This window comes from Camelus dromedarius, chromosome 7 (assembly GCF_036321535.1).
Source record: "Camelus dromedarius isolate mCamDro1 chromosome 7, mCamDro1.pat, whole genome shotgun sequence".
Taxonomy (NCBI): Eukaryota; Metazoa; Chordata; class Mammalia; order Artiodactyla; family Camelidae; genus Camelus; species Camelus dromedarius.
The window spans coordinates 80,675,991-80,694,889 of record NC_087442.1 but is presented as its reverse complement, the minus strand read 5'-3'; the positions used below and the strand labels follow the sequence as shown (position 1 = coordinate 80,694,889).

The following is an 18,899-nucleotide window of genomic DNA, read 5'->3' as shown; positions in this document are numbered from 1 at the left end:
CTTTTTATGACCAGATATTGTAATTTTTTCAAATATATCTGAGGCTTTGTGAGATACAGGCTCGTCCAGAAGGGAAAAAAGCAGCCAGTTATCATTCCTTAATCTCAGAATTTAAGAAAAAGAACTCAGGATTGACAAGAAAGGAATAAATCACGGTTAAAGATTAACATTAAAATGAAAGGGTGTAAAACAAAGTACTTTAGCAATTTCAAAGGGATGAATTAGAATTTCTTTTTTTTTTTTTTTTTTTTTGATGATTACCTGCATTGGTCCATCCAGCTCTGTTCAAACCCATCCAAGTACAGATGTAGGAAGCTTTACCTCTTGTCCACCCGCACCACTCCCCTGGGGTACAGATTCACACTCTTTATCTCTAGGACTGGGTTGAAGTGTGGTATGAGTGGCAAAGAACACTGAATGGTGGGTTTCCACCTACGTAAGTAGAATAGGAAGAAAGAAAAATATAGCAGCACAGAAATGCGTCACATTACACCAGCTGAAAGTCAACAGAAGACATGCTGGCAGGATGTTAGGGCCTCACCAAATGCAGATTAGAAGAGCAGTTCACGCAAAGTCCTTGCCACAGGCAACACACTAATAAATTCTGCTCGGACGGAGACTAAAGCTCCCAAGAGATTCCATGAGAATGGGCGCTGGGCAACCTCCAGACAGAGACACTGCTCCTGTTCACTACCCCTCATTAGGAGCACTGTCTCCTCTTCCCAGCCATCTCCATTTCTCCCCACCAACACAGGGAATCTTAACTAGTCTTGGTGACGAGAAGCCTTGTTCTGCCTCAGTGCGTATAACAGTCACGTGTTACATCTGCTGTCCCACTTTCGTTCTTGTTTCTTGTGGAGACATTACCTCAAATTTTTTTTCAGGGGAACCATTTTTCTCCCATTGTCAGTTCATGCCCTTGTGTAAAACAGACTCTACTCCTTGCGAATCAAAGGAAGATCATGAATTAAAATAAGTTACTCTTCCTACACAAACTCTTCAGAAAATAGAGGAAGAGGGAACGCTTCCCAACTAATTTTATGAGGCCAGCTTTACGCTGAAATCGAAAACAAAGTATGACAAAATATATATATAACAAACCAATGTCACTCAAGAACAGGGACATAAAAATTAAACACACACATGTTAAATTCAGCAACTTGCAAAACTTATTCAATACATCATGACCTTGTAGGGTTGGTTTATGCCAGGAATCAAGGTACAACTTATTAACATAATTCACCACAGTAATAGAATAAAGAAGAAAATCCAAAAAAGCAACTCAATCGATGCAAAAAAGCATTTAAGAAAATTAAACACCAATTCATGATTTTAAAAAAAATCTTAGCAAACTAAGAATAGAAGGGGACACCCTCAATCTGACAGATGAAATCTATGAAAAACCGACAACTAATGCTTCATGATGAAACACTAAACCAGTTTCCTCAGTCACAAGGAAAAAGCTAAGATGCCTGCTCTTACCCTTTCTATTCAGCATTGTCCTGGAGGACAGCCAGCGGCGTCAACCAGGAAAAAGGAAGCAGTGACCTACAGATTGGAAGGCAGAACATAAAAATAAGCTAATGTGCTCACTTCTGTTTGGAAATGGACACATGACCCAAATCAGGCCAATGAGGTCCAACTCCTGATTTGGGGTATAACTCTCTTTCTGCTGTGCTGTTTTGTATTGTGGTGAAGAGACTCAAGCTTCTGGAGCCCACAATACAGTGTCTGAGAGTCAAACTGCCCATTAGGTGCAGGGCCTAAAAATGATCCTAGTGACATTGAGCCATGAACCAAGCAGGTCTGAGAGTGGTTCTACCACTGGGCCATTCAGTTATATGGGATAGTAAGTTCTCTTTTGGGCTTAAGCCAGTGTGGGTTATCACCTAAGAGTCCTAATTTTTTTTCTTATCTTCTTTCATACCTTAAAGTCTGCTCAGGGATTAGACTTTGAATTCTTTTGCTGCTATTTTTTTTTCTTGTCTGAAGGTTGACTGTAAATCTAACTTGGATAGGTAAAATGACAACATAGAAATTGGTATTTATAAATATTATCCTGCTACATGTGTGATAAATAAATGGAATATGGCGAAAAAAAAATTTTAAATCCAAGTCAGTCCTCTGTAAACCTCTTCACCAGTGTAAAAGAGTGACAACGTAGATTCATCTGTAATTCTCCTTCCTCATTCACTTTCCACATTGCAATAGCAGCAGAATGGCAATCAGACATGGCAGACTTGTGTAATGTAGATGTGTAAGGCATTCATTTTATTTATACTGATTATGTCCAAATTCATCAGGAGATACGAAAAGTATGCAGTACACATTATATTTTCAAGCATGAAGACTCAATACAATTACTTTTATCTACAACCCAAGATTATCTCTTTATAAGTCCATCCCTTGTTCACTGCACAATTCTTCCCAGACCCGTCCCAAAATCCTTCTCCAAGATAATGCTGACTAAACCGCATTTCTCCCACAGCTTGTTTTATCTGTGGCTACTGTTAGTATAACATTATCAGTATGAAGATTGGATCTCATAATTGAATTAATTGATTCTTTGCTAAGACCTTAGTTCTACTTGGTCAGACTGTCTTAGGATGAACTAACCCCAAAGAAGACCCTAGTTGTTACACGATCCCAGAAAGCAGAAATCACAGAGAAATGAAAGTGAGATCGGCAAGGGAGAAAAGCCAGTGAAGATGTGATGGTGACCAGGTTACTGCTGTGGCCAACTGAGACTCAGTCCCACTGGGGACTTTCTGGTAAATCACATACAATATACCTCAGAATTATCTTAACTAAGCAACCGAGAAGGTGGACTATTTAATCACTGACAGCCATCCTTCACTGGCTGAGGGTTGCCCATGGGGGCCTGAATTCCCTGGCATTTCTGAGCAGCCTGTATACGTTAAGCAAGCATCTGTGACATGGGAGCAAGGCCTCAGGCAAAAAATCAGAGACACACAGATGCTGGAAGCAGGAAGCTGTCAGTGACTACAGGAACTAGTCTACCACATGGAACTCAGACGAAGATGGAAGAACATGGGACATCAACAGCATCACGTCAGTCACACAGTCCAACTGAGCTTTCAAGTCACCTCATCCTTGTGATCACAAGAATACCAACATTCGTCTGCCTCCTCCTCATTAACTCCTGGATTTCTCTACCGTCTCCAAGTGCCTCTTCATGCACCTGTGGAACATACCGTATTTCTCCTTCTAACATAGATACAACTCCCTTATTAAGTACAATATATTCTCCTTTGAGCAATGTTATCCAGAAGGTAATGGAAACTTCTGCTTGATACAAACTGTCCCTTTTTTACCCAGTCTACCTTTAGTCTCCTCAAGAATGATCTTCTTGAGGAACCAGGAGCATTAACTTCCAAGAGTTTCAAAAATAAAGAAGACATAGTCCCTGCTCTCCAGCCACCTCGCAAAAGAAAGCAGTCAAGGTCACAAATAACTAAAACATACGGCAGAATGAGCTCAGTGCCATAAGAGAGGTGCATACAAAGTGCTTTGAGGGCTCAACGGAGATAAATATCACATCCAGTTGGCAGGATCAGGAAGGATATGTGAATGAGGGGGCTGGTGAGCTGAGCTCTGGAGGATGGATGGGATTTTGTCAGTAGAAGGTGGCTACAGGGCTTTCTAAATATAGAGAATATTAGAAGCAAAGCTCCAACCACAGAAAAATGCACGCTCCTTTGAGAAACAGTCTGGTTTGGCTGATGCATAATGTACACATCACAGAGGTGTACTGGGAGAAATGGCTGGAAAAGACGACTCTGCATGTGTTTTTAACCCTTTGAGTAATCTATCATCAGAGCATTCAACCCTTAAAAGTGGCACAACATTAATACCTCTCATGGTAAGGTCATCGGCTGCATATTCTTTTTTAATACCAGGTTAGTATTCATATTTTAAAATTTCTACAAGATCAAATCTGTTAAAAGGGAATGTAGGAAGTCAGAAGAGGGTCATTCCCTCATGGTCACTTAAGGACAGCATTGAAGTTGGAGAGCCTGTGATCTTTCTTGGCTTTGTTTGTCCAAATACTGCTTAAAGGAGGAGGTAATAGTTTGTATTTTACAAAAGAGGAAGAATGAGGTAATAAAAAAAAAGATGGATGAGTAAAATAAGTCAACGTTTAATGTTCTCTTCAACAGGTGCCTGAATCTACACATATATGTGAGTTTAAAAGGAAATTAGCCAAAGTAAATAACGTGTGAAATCAATGTTAAACACATTTGTATGCATGTGGTTTTTCTCCACATCCTGGGGGAATTAACGTTTTAGTCTTGCTACAGTTCCATTATTAATCTTATTCTTACCACAGTCAAATGGGAAGTAAATCTGCTAAAGTGTAATAACTGAAGCTAAAGGGAAATTCTTTCTTTCCTACAGAATAAATATTTCAGTTCAGCCTGAGGATTGTTATAAACAGTCCTAATAGTTGTTTTGTCAACCCACAAATATACAGTCTTAGCCTAGCTCTTATGAACACACAACAGTATGGGTTAATTTACATCAGAACATCAATTCGTACTTTCCAGAGCACATTCCCATATATTTAATTTTTAGAATATTTGTGAAAAGAAAATTGCTCTAAAAAGCATTAGCTTCATTTTATAGATTAAAAAAGCAAGGTTCAAAACAGGTTAGTTTGCTTCCTCATGTCCAAGTTGTAATATGGTCCCACTTTTATGTTCTTCCCCATTCATCCGAAATGAGCCTTAGAAGCAAGTATCTGCTAAATAATTCACAGTCTGAATCTGTGCAATGCAAGAAAGGCCACTTCTTTTAGTAATGGTCTCATGAGTGTATGTGCTAGTTTTTAGACATATTCTTTCATGATTTCCATGGTTTTTCTCCCACAAAGCTAGTCTAAGATGACCTCTGACACACTCTTGGTTGTAGTTTTGTGAAGTCTCAAAAAAGTCCTCGTTAGAGGCTGCTGAATAAATTCAAGGTGTTTCTTAAAGAAAAGTTTGGTCTTGCCTCTAAGAACCACAGTATGCCTGTTCTGTATAAAGATGGATTCTCTACATATGTGCTAGAATATAAATTACACCGCTCCTTTTAATAACGGAATGTCAACTTTCCACTTGTGTTTCTAGGACCTCTAACCAGTCTATCTGAATTGTTAAGCAATTCAGAACACCTGGACGACAGCCTGTTACCACAGAGTTCTCCTTAAATGCTCTCTAACTTTCATTAAAAGGTCACTGAGACACCTGGAGGGGTGAAGCGGCTTCCCTCTTTTCTGAGCTGGGTGAAAATGGAGCTAGTATGGACTAAGGCAGATTAATGATTCTCAAACTTGAATCTGCATACAATTTGCTTGAGAATCTTATTAAAATGCAGATTCAGTAGAACTTGGTCAAGGCTCAAAATTCTGCATTTCTAACTACCTTTTTTTATTTTATCTACTTTAGTTAGTCTTCTCTGCTCACAAATATCTCTTCCTTACAAAAAGAAATTATCTTGATACAGATTAAAACAATAGCAAGAAGAAGAGTATGACAATGAAAAGATAGGGGAGAAATAGTATTTCTCATAATAAATGAGTACCTCAAACATATTTTTAAAGTTCTCACTTGGTAAAAACATAAATACAAAGAACTGTCGATTTTTTTTCTGGGGAAAAATGATCCCTTTTACTAAATTATTATGAATTATCTACACACAAAATAGGAGATCCTGCTTTTAGTTTACTTCAGAGCATGATAACATGAAAATATAAAATGTGAAGTTCTACAAAAACATCTGCTAATTTTTAAAATGTTAAAATGTTCTGAATTGTATTTTTCCACTGATTTGTATTAAAACTGAGTTCAATTCCAAGACCAAAATTTTCTCATTATATCGTAAGCCTGTTCATTACCCTAAGGAAAATAAAATGTAATCTATTACCAAAGTGCCCACCTGCCTGCTTCATTAAATCCCTGTAATTACAGCATATTTTTCAGAAGTGTGTAAGGAGGACCCAAAAAACATATTCCAGGTGTGGACTCTGTATTCAACAGACTTAACCAGATTGGTTTTTTTTTTTTTTCAGTCTTAATACTGTGGTGACATTGATTAGATTTCTACTTCGTTTTTCTATTTTCAGTCAAAAGTAGTGAGCAGGCATGTAGGGGACAATACTGATTGAGGCTTTTACAATTAGGTGAGCCCAAGTCCCTCGCCACTCCCCATATGCCAAGAAGATACATCCTTCTGTACTTGCTGCCAGTTCCAACTCATCCACTGATAGGGTGTGTTCCTTCGGCAATTTTAGAAAACTCTTTAAGTATCATGTTTCTCCTCTGTGAAATGGGGATAATAACATCTATCACAGAAAGGCTTAGGCGAGCACAAATGAGAATGCACAGAGATGTAGAGCACTAAGCATAGCACCCGGGCACATTAACATCACCCACTTACGTAGCGCTTACTGAGTCTAAGTAGCATTCGAGGCACTTTCCATGCATTAATTCCTCTAATCCTTCACCAGCCCCATGTGGTGGGGACTACCGTTATCCTCCTTCAGCAGATGAGAAGCCATCTGTAAATCACAGCTCTGATTACTTCACAAGACTACAGGACCAGATAAACAGGGATTAGCACTGACCACTCCAGGGGGTTCAGTAAGGGAAATAAAACCTAATGCCCTAAGACATCCACTGCATGGAGTGAATTAACTGGAAAGTACTATCAAACTGGAAAGTACTATCCACAGGAGAACTGAGAAAAATAGTAGCTCAAATAGTTCTTCGTGTGTTCTGTTGTTTAGCTGAGGAACTCTAATAGAAAAAAAGGCAGTACAGTGGGAAGGGTATAGTTTAGGGGCAGAGCGGGTGCTTAGCACGCACAAGGTCCTAGGTTCAATCCCCAGTACCTCCATTAAAGAAGTAAATTTTCAAAAGGCAGGACAACCCTCAACCCTGTCAAATTATTCCCTGCCTTTGCCTTAGTGTTACCAATAGTGTTACCAATAGCCACGTGTCTTATCTGCCCAAATCAGAGAGCTCTGATTCCCTGTAGCAAAGAAAGCAGACCACAGAAGTAGGGTAGGAACATTCATTTCTTGAAAGACATATGATACAAAATCTATGTTTAGGAACATGGTGAGATAATCTATGAGGTATTAATTAGCCTTTTTAATTGAAGTATAGTCAGTTTACAATGTTGTGTCAGTTTCTGGTGTGCAGCATAATGCTTCAGTCATACATATGCATACATATATTCGTTTTCATATTCTTTTTCATTATAGGCTACTAGAAGATATTAAATATAGTTCCCTGTGCTATACAGAAGAAATTTTTTATCTATTTTATATATAGTAAATATGTTGACTTTGTTGCTATTGAATAACCTAAGAGTGAAACAACATTGAGTAGTTTGCATTTTCTATTTTTCCTTCTAATACTCCACCCCTACCTTCCAAGAAGGTAGCCAGAGTCAGCTGCAAGGCTAAAGCAGGAATGGCCTGAAGAAAACCTCCCTTCCTTGCTATAGTTTTCCAAAAGCCTTGTGCTACAGAGACAAAAAGAAGCCACTGCATTTGGTGTGAGTGTGGAGGATAAAGTTGGGGACAGGTGTGGCACAAGTAGTAAGAAGAAGAAAAGGACTGCCCCAATTTTAAGGGAGAGCTGGAGGTCTACGGGACCTCCAGAAAAGGGACTCACAGCTTCCACCTTGCAGAGTTCCCGGAAAGAGGTTCAGTCTCCATAGGAAACAGCAGCAAAGTGGCCATATCAGGCTCCATTCAGGCTGGTGGGATGGGAGCTCAGAGTTAGATTTAGGTTGACTTAAAATAAGTAACATGGCATTTCTTACACACTGGGGTTCACTGAGAAAACTGATATGCCCTATAGATAATCCATTTTTAAGAGTACAGTTTCTGAAAGCATGACAAGCTCTCGCCCTGCCTTCTGCACACTTCTGAAGATGCACTGCATTTTGCACTGTATGGTTCTGAAGATGATTTTCCAGATTGCATCTGTATCCTAATGCAAAGAAGGAAAAAAACAAGCCATCCTTCTGTCCCTAAGAGAGCATTCCACATTTCTTTATTCTGACTTTTCTATGAAAACGGCAGCAGCGATTATATTTTTAAACTTTTATTTTTAAGCTATCTTATTTATAATCAATAAAATATGGTTAGGCATCTGTATATGCATCCATCCCACCTAACAATTGTTACATGTCACGAAAAGATTGGCAAGAAAGGACTTTGGCAATGCTATATAAAGTGACACAAATCATTACTTTGTGAGAAATGTCCACACATCACCTTAAAAGTGAAGTAAACAGCCACATGCATTTTTAAAAGAATTAGAAAGAGATGGGAAGCATTTTCAACTTCTGTAGAAAAATTAGTTTGAGAAAAGGAATAGAACACCATTCATGTAGCACCTTCTCTGAAAGTGAAGAAAACCATTACACGATGTAATTAATCTTTACACCTCTTTGCTAAAAAGAAGGAAGTGGTAACATGATCCGTTTTGGGAGAAGCAGCACAAATTCAGATTACTTGCCTAAGGACAGTGATTGGTGGAGATGTCGTCAAAATTCTACAGGAAGATTAAGACACCAGGTAAATCCCATTCCTTTACAAGCATGATACCTATTTAAAAGATATCACTCACTGAACACTAATGCACAAGGCACTATGCTTCAAATATTTTTCTTGCTGAAATTTTGCTGCAACCCTAAGAGGTGGATGTAATTTTCCTCATTTACAATTAAAGAAACTGAGGGCAGTGGCATTAAGTAGCTTACATAAGATCATTCAGCAAATAAGTACCGACTGAATTCCAGCCAAGACTGTTGGACTCAAAGTCCATGCTCCCATCCGTGAGACCTCCTTCTCTCTTTATCCCTCACACAGTGAGGAGACTGCATGCATTTCAGAATTAATATGCATTATTCCTCGTAGCCATCAAGGACTCAGACAATGACAATTAAAATATGAACTGATAGGACTATTTTCAGTTTCCTTGAAATGTTACGATCATGGAAAAGAATCCTTGCTTTATCTTCCATGCTACTCAATACCTTTCCCCTATCATTAACACTAATCATACCTCATTTTAATTACTTTGGTAACATATCTTCCCTGCCAGACTACAAGACTCTTGAGGACAGAAAACTGTCCATCTTCATTTACCCCTAGTCTCAACACCTAAGCACGGTGCTTGGTATATAGTAACCCATCAATAAAATTTTGTTGAATGAAAGATCGAAGGCACCAGGACAGCATTGCGAGCTAAGGGAAGCATGGAACAGTAGTGGCACCTGGCTCAGTAGACTTGTCAACTGCTGGACCATGACTGACTTGTAGACAACCTATGGTCAAAGCAGACAAAGCCAGAGCAGAGGTTGACAGTAACTGAAGCCCCGCCCATCTACAAAGGCTATGAAAAGTCTCCAAGAATGGCTATCCCTCCCACCTAGGCATGAAACTCTCACATTTGGCTTTCTCTATGTTTCATACATCCCACTTACTTCCATGTCTAAACTGCAGACACTCATCTCTGTACCACAGGCACTCCATAAAGCTCCTACACCTACAACCCTTCTCTATCTTATACCCAACGTACTTAGCATTGCTGTATAGCTACGACTGGTTTATGCTCCTTTTTATAAGGGCTCTCCTGTATTTGTAGTATTTATCCACAATCAAGCTTCAACTCATATTCCAAATTTATTTCCTTCTACCCTCCTGTCACCCATTTTAGTGTCATCTAAAGAGAACCACCTGCTGATGTCCTGACAACTTTCCTGCCTTCACTCGTGCGGTACATTTTGCACCAAATGCCCTTCATTTTCAAACTTGAGCCCAGTTCAATTATCATTTCCTGCAGGAAACCTTCATAAACGCATTCTGAATGGACATAATCCCTTCCTCATCTCAGTGTCCACATTTGATCTATGTTTTTCTGCTGCATATGTAACTTTTTAATTCAGATATTGCTTTAGGTTCCCTCCTAGATGGTAAGCTCCCTAAAGGCAAAGGCCACATATCATCCACTTCTTGATCTTTCACGTCAAATAGCACAGGGCCTTCAACATAGTGGATGCTTTATAACTATAGGTTGAGTGAATAAATGAATGAATCAAAGGTTAAGTGCATTTTTGTCCCGTTAGTCTTATGTCTTGAACCTGGCTTAATGGAAACACCATTAGTCAGCCACACATCCTAAATCTTAATTCAGTTTTTCTCACAAGCTAGTTATGAAATTCAGGCAAGTTACTCCATGGGTTCAAGTTTCCTCATCTAAAAAGAGATGAACTACAGCTGATCCCTCAGGCTATTACTAATATGGAAATAGATGATATAGTATAAAATATGTGGCTAGTTCCACACAGAGGAAACGCAATTCCCCTTACCTTTGTCCAGTAACTCTCAGTCTTTCTTCAGAGCTAAACTCATCATCACTTGCAGAGAGAAATTTCCCTGATGACAGGACTACATCAAATCCGGCCCCATGATGCTTTTACAGCACCATAAACCTCCACTTTGCAGGACTTATCATACTCACAATTTTTATTTATTCCTATGCCTATTTAATTAAAGTCTATCCCTACTTATCCCCTGTATATTCAATAAAATGAATGAATGAGTATCATCTATCTTAGAATACGAGATTTTTACAAAGCAGAACTTTTTTTCAGTAGTTCCCTTTGTAATACATGTAAATACGTATGTTTCAGGGCTTAACTACTTTCCAGAGATGATGGACAAAGCTAGGTGATCACAACTTCAAAGAGTTAACATAGTTTTCAAAGCACTTGACCTGTCATTTTATCAAAGTTTATATATTCAAAGAATACTCTCTCTGATAGACTTATTTCTAAATGTGAGATCTAAATTAAGTTTCTCTTTTGTTTTATTTCAGCTCCCTCTTATTTTTGCCTGTACTTTTTTCTCTATTTAAAAGAAATTTATTAATAAAACAACTCAGCACATGGGTTTTCTTGGATCATCGGTTAGGTAAAAATACCAGTTTAGAGATTCTTTTTATGATATAGAAAAATAAGCCCCTCAGTATAAGCAGAAAAAAAGAAGAATGCTTCCTTGTAAATGGCCACAACTGAATATTTGATTTTTTTAACATTTGAGTTTTAAAACAAGCAGAAATTTTAAAGATTTAATAAGTAAGTAAACTAAATATCAGTGAAATCATCTTTTATAATTGCAAATCTTCGATATGAATAATAAGGAAAGTCTAAAACTTATCTTAATGGTACAGCTAATTCAAGCAGTAGAAAATGAAATGTGAAATGCTCAACTTGAAATAAACATTTGAAAATTATTGGTTTCTGTTTCTCATGAATACATTTAAATTAACACAAATATGTTTGATTTAATAAGCTGTAACATTTTATACCTCTCTAAGTCCATATAAACCATTATAGTTAGCATTGTAATTATGAGTTAAAGGTATGAACTTATACACAAAGCCAAAACTTTATATCTTCTTTCATGTGCTCCTTTCTGTACTCTTGGGGGATATTCCTTTCCATAAAAAGGAGAAACTGACTGCAACTAGTGACCCAGGGGCCTCTTCCTATCCAGTAAAGTGGAGTGCCAAATCCTTGAAAGCGATGTTCTCTCAAGGGATGACACAAGATGAGCTAAGCTCACTTCTACCTTAAAATAGCTTTTCACCTTTTAAATCACATGCATAAAAGTGTGAGGAGTAAACCTACAAGCAATCAAATTCCATTCCTAACAACGTAATTCTGAGAGTCACTAGATTATGCAAGAGTCTGAAAAACGTATTCAGTCTATCAGAAAAGCCACATACCCATAAGACTCTTGAAACAGGCTACAGAGGGACATATGAAAATAGATATTCTAAAGAGCAGTGCTTATTTTTTCAAATATCTTAGGTGGTTTTTTGAAAATTAAAAACAGCATTATTAAGTAAAAATTAATGTCTATACTCAAGAAATTCCTAGAGTAATACAGAAGACACCCCTCCCTTGGTGGTGGGAATGACATTTACAGCAGTTCTGCATAATCAGCAGCACGTGGCATGATGTGCTGGATGAATATGTTAAGTTCATCAACTCCTTCTAAAATAATTGTCCAATAAAAAAAATATAAAATACATATAAGCATAAATGAGTGACATGATAAAAGACCACTCATCATTTAACCAAAATTGACATTTTTCAGATGTTATGTAGTTATTTCATTTGATGGGATTTTTGTGTGTCCATTTGTTTGTGATTTTTTAATGATTAGGATTTTTAGTACAGTGGGAGAGATTAGCGGGTGGGGAATTGTATGATATGAACTTGCCAATAATCTCATCACACTGATCTGGAAATTGCTGTATTTTTTTTCTGAACAGTCAACAAATGTAGCATTTTTTTTTACAAAAGCAAAAACAGCAATGTTTTATAGACAGTTTTTAAAAGAACTAGAGTTTTAAAAACAAAATTGTGAAGGTTTCATAATCATATTTTAATGTTTTACCTATGTAAACAAAAGAATAAAGAACTATAAGACTTGGGGAAAACAAAACTAAATAATACAGCTCTCTCATAATATTCCTGCACAAGTGAGCTAGAAATACAATTTACATATTGTTAAAAATTTCTACTTACTACTACTACTACTATTACTGTTAAAGCCAGCCACATTCAGGGGCATACAGACCTGCAGCATAATACTGTTATAAAAAGCAAATTAACTCTTGAAGAATCAAATGACTCAATGAACCTACAGAGATAAACAAAATGGATTCTATCTCTCATTCCTCTCAACACATTCTACTCTGCTCAGCCTACTGAGAACAGATATTAATACACCTCTCATGCAGATGGCATTGTTTCAGAAGCACTAGGTGTGATCACAGTAAGCAACTGGCCTTACTAATCACAACCAGAAAAGAAAGGCTATATGTTTATTTTTCTGAAAACAAAATTGACATTAAATAGACATTTACTAGTTATTTTAAAGTAAGTAATTCTGTATTATTTCAGAAAAATAGTAAGAAGAAAGAAGCGAATCATAAAACTTCTACCATCAAAACTTAACGAAATAAGTGCAAAAAGGAAAAAGAATCAAAATTTACCAGCAGCAGTGAAAGAAAGACAGCAATAATACCACAAGTTTTGGTACGTGCCAATTTAGAGACAAGAGATAGAAGATTTCTGATATCAGCCTTCAACCCCTGTCATGACTGTCAGGAAGTATTATGGAGATGCGAGAAACTAAAATCTAGAAAATTCTGAAAATTCTTACTGCTACGCCCTGCCCCCACCTCAGTCAGGAAGGAAGTAGAATCTAAAGGATGAGATGAGATGTGATACACACACATCCCCACCCAAAACAGGCAAATAACACCATTCTAAAGCAGAGCATCGTACTCCTTTAGAGGTAAACCATAAACACAGCAAAGCAGCAACTCAAAGGACTTGTCATTTGGCTATTGCCTGGTTAGGAGGCAGGCTACACACTGCTTCACCACTTCAAAAAACAAACAGGGATTTACAAACATGGAAGGAAAAGAAATAAGGCTAAAACTATATTGAAGTCATGAGTCAAAGACACAGCATATCCTATTGTGAAGTCCTCTCTCCTCCATCCTTTAATAACATTTTACCCAAAAGCCATATGTTGGAGTGGCATCAGCAAAAACAACAGAGTGAGGACCCCCAAATCCTCTCCTCCATAAAACAAAAATATTGACCAGAATAGTCAATAACAACTTTTTCAGAACTCTGGAAATTAACCAAAGGCTTGAAGCAATCCAGACGGCATTTATTTCAGAAAAACAGCTAAACCACAGTAAGAACAGTGAGCTTTATGGCATTTTAACTTGACCTATTCCCATCCCCCTGTCACCAGCTCCACACTAGACTTGAAAATCAATAGTGTGCAATCATAGGAAAAAAATAACAGTCTAGCAGTCACTAGGGGATCCAGAATGGGGTTATGAGTCTCTCAAATGACAGAGAATTGTCATTATTTGACCTATCTGGAAACCCCATTTGCATGGCTTCTCTTAATCTGGCTGGACTCAGAGATCCCCCAGTGTAAACAGCCTTTTTCCTTGGGACATTTGTCATATCTGCTGACTTGGGTGGTGGATAACAGTTGTTTAACAGAGTAAACCAAAAGCTTATCAAGGGAACTCTGAGTAATGAAATGTCCATAAGGAGCTCCAAAATATTTCTGGGAATCCACATTCACAAGTGTGGAGCTATCTGCATGCCCAGGGCTATGCACGTGCTCAGAAAAGACCTGAGAAGGCCCTAAGTTCTCAACTGTGATTGGCGCTGAGGCTCTGTGCAAGCAGGAAGTGAAGACTAAGGCAGAGTTGTCAACTGCCTGTATCTCCTAATTTGAATTGAAGGACTCCCTTGCATTGTATTCCTTAAGAATACATACTCTCCCATTGAAAATGCTCACATTGTCAAAACGAATATCCTCAAATTATGAGGGTGTTATTAACTTAAGTCATTTTTGAATTTCATGATGCTCTTCAGGGACAAAAATCTATAAAGCTTTAGGGTTACTTTTCACTGATCTAAATTTGATGTAAATTTTATTTTATTATAGCAAAGTGGAAAACCACAGAATTAACTATCTTATTATTTCTAGAGTTTTTAACTTCATACAAAGTAAAGGAAGGAAAAAATGTAGCTTTCTAACTTTAAATCACATCATCTAGGGATTTAAACTATCACAGTTTTATTCCTTTGGGCTTCACTGATAGTAATTTTCACCTATGAGTTCTACGAAATTGCTTAGTAATAATTATTGCTATGACACACAATTGAATTGCATGGTGCAATTTTCATATACAGTAAAAATCTTGATTCTGAGAGTTGGCTCCTACAAACTAATAACCCTCTATATGTATATATTTATGCTATGACTTCTTTTATGAACAATCAGTATGGATTTGAAGTTATCAATTCTTAGAGCACAGTCTATCTAGGTTACATGCATTGAATCTTTAGCAGCTATTTGATCAAGAATGTACCTGCTCCTCATAGTTACATTTGTTTCTATGTTTTAAACAAATATTAACTTTTCTTGTAAATAAGAATTTTTCATGGAAGATTCTGTTCTCTTATAGAGTATTCTCTGTGATCTTCAGATTTCTCTTTTATAAGTTCGTACAGATGTATGGTTTATTTGCCTGAATAATTTCACAGATTTTTCCACTGAAATAAAAAATTAATTCTATTAAGATTTAAAATAACATTTGAATGGTGTTTTTCCACTGAGAAATAAATCTATAGCCTTCAAGAATATATATGTACCAGGAAAATCAGAAGCAAAACTATGGAGGATATTACTGTATAAATGATAAATAATGCATATTGGTCTCAAAAGTAAAAAGTGCTTAATGCCAGCCAAGGCACAATGTTTTTGAAAAAATCAGATTAATGCATTTAGTGTGGAATTAAGAGAAAAATACCATAAAAATTAAGCATTCAGTATATTTCAATACCCAGTTTTATTCCATTGCAAAGTGCTTTGTGAACATTAATTAATTAAAGATGTAGGGTCTAAGATCTGCAGGACATTTTGTAATGGCCTGAGTTGGTCTTCAAAATTCCAGATGACTAATGAGAAAGAGACAGACACCTGACAGACGATGTTACAAAGACTGTCTCATGTGAGTCTGTCAGCTCTTCAACTCATCCCATTATTGGACTTGTAAGAAAACAGGAAGAGCATCAGAAAAATAAAACCCCAAAAGAGTACAATAAAACCTCAAGCCAGTAAGATCATGTCAAAAACATACACACAACCTTGTGTCTCATTTGAAGGATGTGTTGCATAATCCTGATTTAAGGGAAAAAAAAAACGTACTCCTAACTTATATTTTTAACACACATATATACACACACCCCCAAGCAAATAATTGTTTCCTGTTTATTTAAAAGAATTATGAAGAATTTCCTGTGGACATGATTTTTAAATTAGGGAGGAGAAAATTAGAAGATTCTCTTTCTATACCTCAGGAAATGAAATGGACTTCTTAAAATAATCTTTTCAAATATCAGCACAATATTGTATGTTATCTCTGAGCAGTGACAATTAAGATACTAAGGAAACAGTACCTTAAACAGTACATTAAATCAACAGTCTTTAATGATTGAAAACATTTTCTAAAAATATTCAATTTAATGAATCTCTGGTGCATAGCTGAGACGTCTTTGTACTATTTTTAAACAATGTGTAATATTTTGGCAAGTTCCCAAACCTGCTCATTTAGCAGGAGTAGAGAAAACAAAATATAATGAATTCATTTTCTTTATTTTTTAATAACTTTTAGGAAGTTGAAGTGCACAGGAAATCATGCTCTGCCTTCACCTGACTCCACAGCTGCATTCCTGAAAGTTCATAACTGATTTTCTTTTGAGCAGTAGCCTTTCCAATACTTTCCTCACCTGGCATCACCACTTAACTGTCTATGTGCTCACCAGCTGTAGGAGAAATCAAAATAACAAATCAACCAAACAAAGCACTGAATGCAAAGCATAAAAAAGAGTTCCTGGCTCATCCTGTACTGTATTTAATTTCTGTAGTCACTGAAAGCAATCAATCGTTATTTACGGAGCAGTTAGGATTTGGAGCAATAAACTGTTTTCAAATAACTAAGAGAGAGAGAGACAGAGAGAAAGCAAGAGAGGGAAGAGGAGAGAGGATGCAGATTGGGTAAGTTACAGCTGAGAACTGGTCAAAATGGAATCTTCTTTTCTGGCACTTTTTGCTAAATGTTCATAATAGCGAAAACAATCAGCATCAAAGAAACGTTCATGGTCTTTTGAGTCAAGACCATCTAGCTCTGTGCCATTCGTTACATAAGTCCCTGAGCAAGTCATGTAACTTTTCTGAGCATCAGCTTCTCCACCTGTAAAATAATAATAGTAATATTTTGCACAATGTTATGGAGCGTTGATTAAGATGAAGAGTTTGTAACACACCATAGGTGCTCAGTAAATTAGCACTAAGCTTGTTATGGTTGGTTTAAAGCATACAGTCTCAAATTTTTGCACAAATTGAAATGATAGTTGAGGTTCTTTATAAAAATATTTATTATTATTAAAAGGTATTATTATAATAATAATATTATTATTATTAAAATGGTTCCATAAATGTAGAACCATTTAGAAAATATTGGGAGGCCAAAGAAAAAAATGAAAATTATCTCAAATCTTAAGACCAAGATAACCACAGTTAGTATTTAGGTGTATTTTCACTTTGTGCATTCTCTTGCACTCTCTCCCTCTCTCTCTCTCCCCGCCATCACTATCATGTTGTTTTCTCCTTCTGCTTCTGCTTCTTTCCTTTTCTCCTTCTCCTCCTTCTCCTTCTTCCTCCTCCTCCCCCTCTTCTGCCTTTTCTTCTTTTTCTTCTTCCCCTTCTCCTTCTCCCCTTCCTGTCTGCCTCCTCCTCCTCCTCCTTCTTCTTTCCTGCTTCCTTCCTCCGTTTCTCTCTTTCTTTCTTTCTCTTTCTCGGTTTACCCTCCACACCCGTCGTAAGCCTCATGAAAGAAGCCCTGCAGGTAAGACCCCTAGGTACAGTTCTTCCTGGAGCCCCTCCGTACATAAAGTGATCACTGTCATATGGAGGGACTCAGCACTTATCTCCCTTGGAGGGAAATCACTCCTGGCCTGCCAGGTTGGGCAGAGTTCGGAGAATACACGTAGATGGCGTAGCACCTACTGTTTTGAGTCCCACAAATCTCCCCTGTAGACTCATTCCCCAGCAGGAGTTTCTCAGAATCAATTATCAACCATCACGACACACAGATTCCAGGGGCATCGCTCTGCACATGGTTTTGTAACCCGCTTTATTTTTTTTCCATGTTGACGTGCTTTTTAAAGTTAGCACTGAAATGCAGGAAGAATAAGTATGACTTTACCTAGAATAAGAAGAAAGTAAAATACGCAAAGAAAATAGCATGGCCAAAAGCAGAGAGGCCGGAGGGAAGACGGCATTTCAGGAAATTAAATTTGTGCTATATGGTTGCAGCATGGCACTGCTACAGAGAGGGGATCGGAAGACAAGGGAACCTAGAAGGGAGGCAGGGACAGACGGCAAGAGAACTCCTCCGCCATGCGAAGACTTTTAGACCTCATAGACTAATGGTTAGGGGCATGAATTTTGGTATCAAACTGTCCTGAGTTCTAGTTCCAGGTACACCACCCACTAGACTTTGGGGAAATAACTTCCCAACGTTTTGATTTCCATATCTGTAAAACGGATAATAATGGAGCATGCGTAACAATTAATTGAGTCAATATACAGTTAATTCTTGTTATTTGCAGTAGTTATATTCTATAAAATGCAGCAAGCACTGAATTAGCAAAAAAACTGTTCTCCTGGGTTAATACAGGGTTAGGTTCCTAAGAGCCAGTCACGACAGTTTATCACTGTATTGATACATAGCCTTGTTTTATGTGTGTTTCTGTTTAAAGACACCTTATTTACTAGATGTTGTTGATTAATTAGTATTGAACCCACAGCCAACAATACTATAACTCAAGCATGAATGAAGCTTATCTAACACACACATTTTCTCCATAAGGTGCATTCCAGTTTCCTTGTAGTTAAGAATGCAGGAACATGAGACAGCACTTCAGAAGTACATTTAGGGGCCACTTTAAACAGCAAAGTCACAAGAAAAAGCACAAACATGTGAAAACCATGGCACTAAACAGACCATTGGAAGGACACTCGTTTTCAGTACGAGAGCTGAACCAAAAAGGCAGAGCATCACCTTTGGCCTCAGCTGGGCACATGCATGACAGGTGACACTACCACTCTAAGCAATACTGCAAGTGACCATGAAAGCACATGAGCAATGATTTCGGGGTTACAAATACATTTTAGCAATTAGGCAAATTCACAATAT

General features: G+C 37.4%; 1 protein-coding gene across 6 annotated transcripts in view; it reads right to left on the bottom strand.

The window, feature by feature from the left end:
• The window catches only part of SUGCT (succinyl-CoA:glutarate-CoA transferase), a 553,331-nt gene that overhangs the window by 395,082 nt on the left and 139,350 nt on the right, over window positions 1–18,899 (bottom strand). The window lies entirely within an intron of this gene.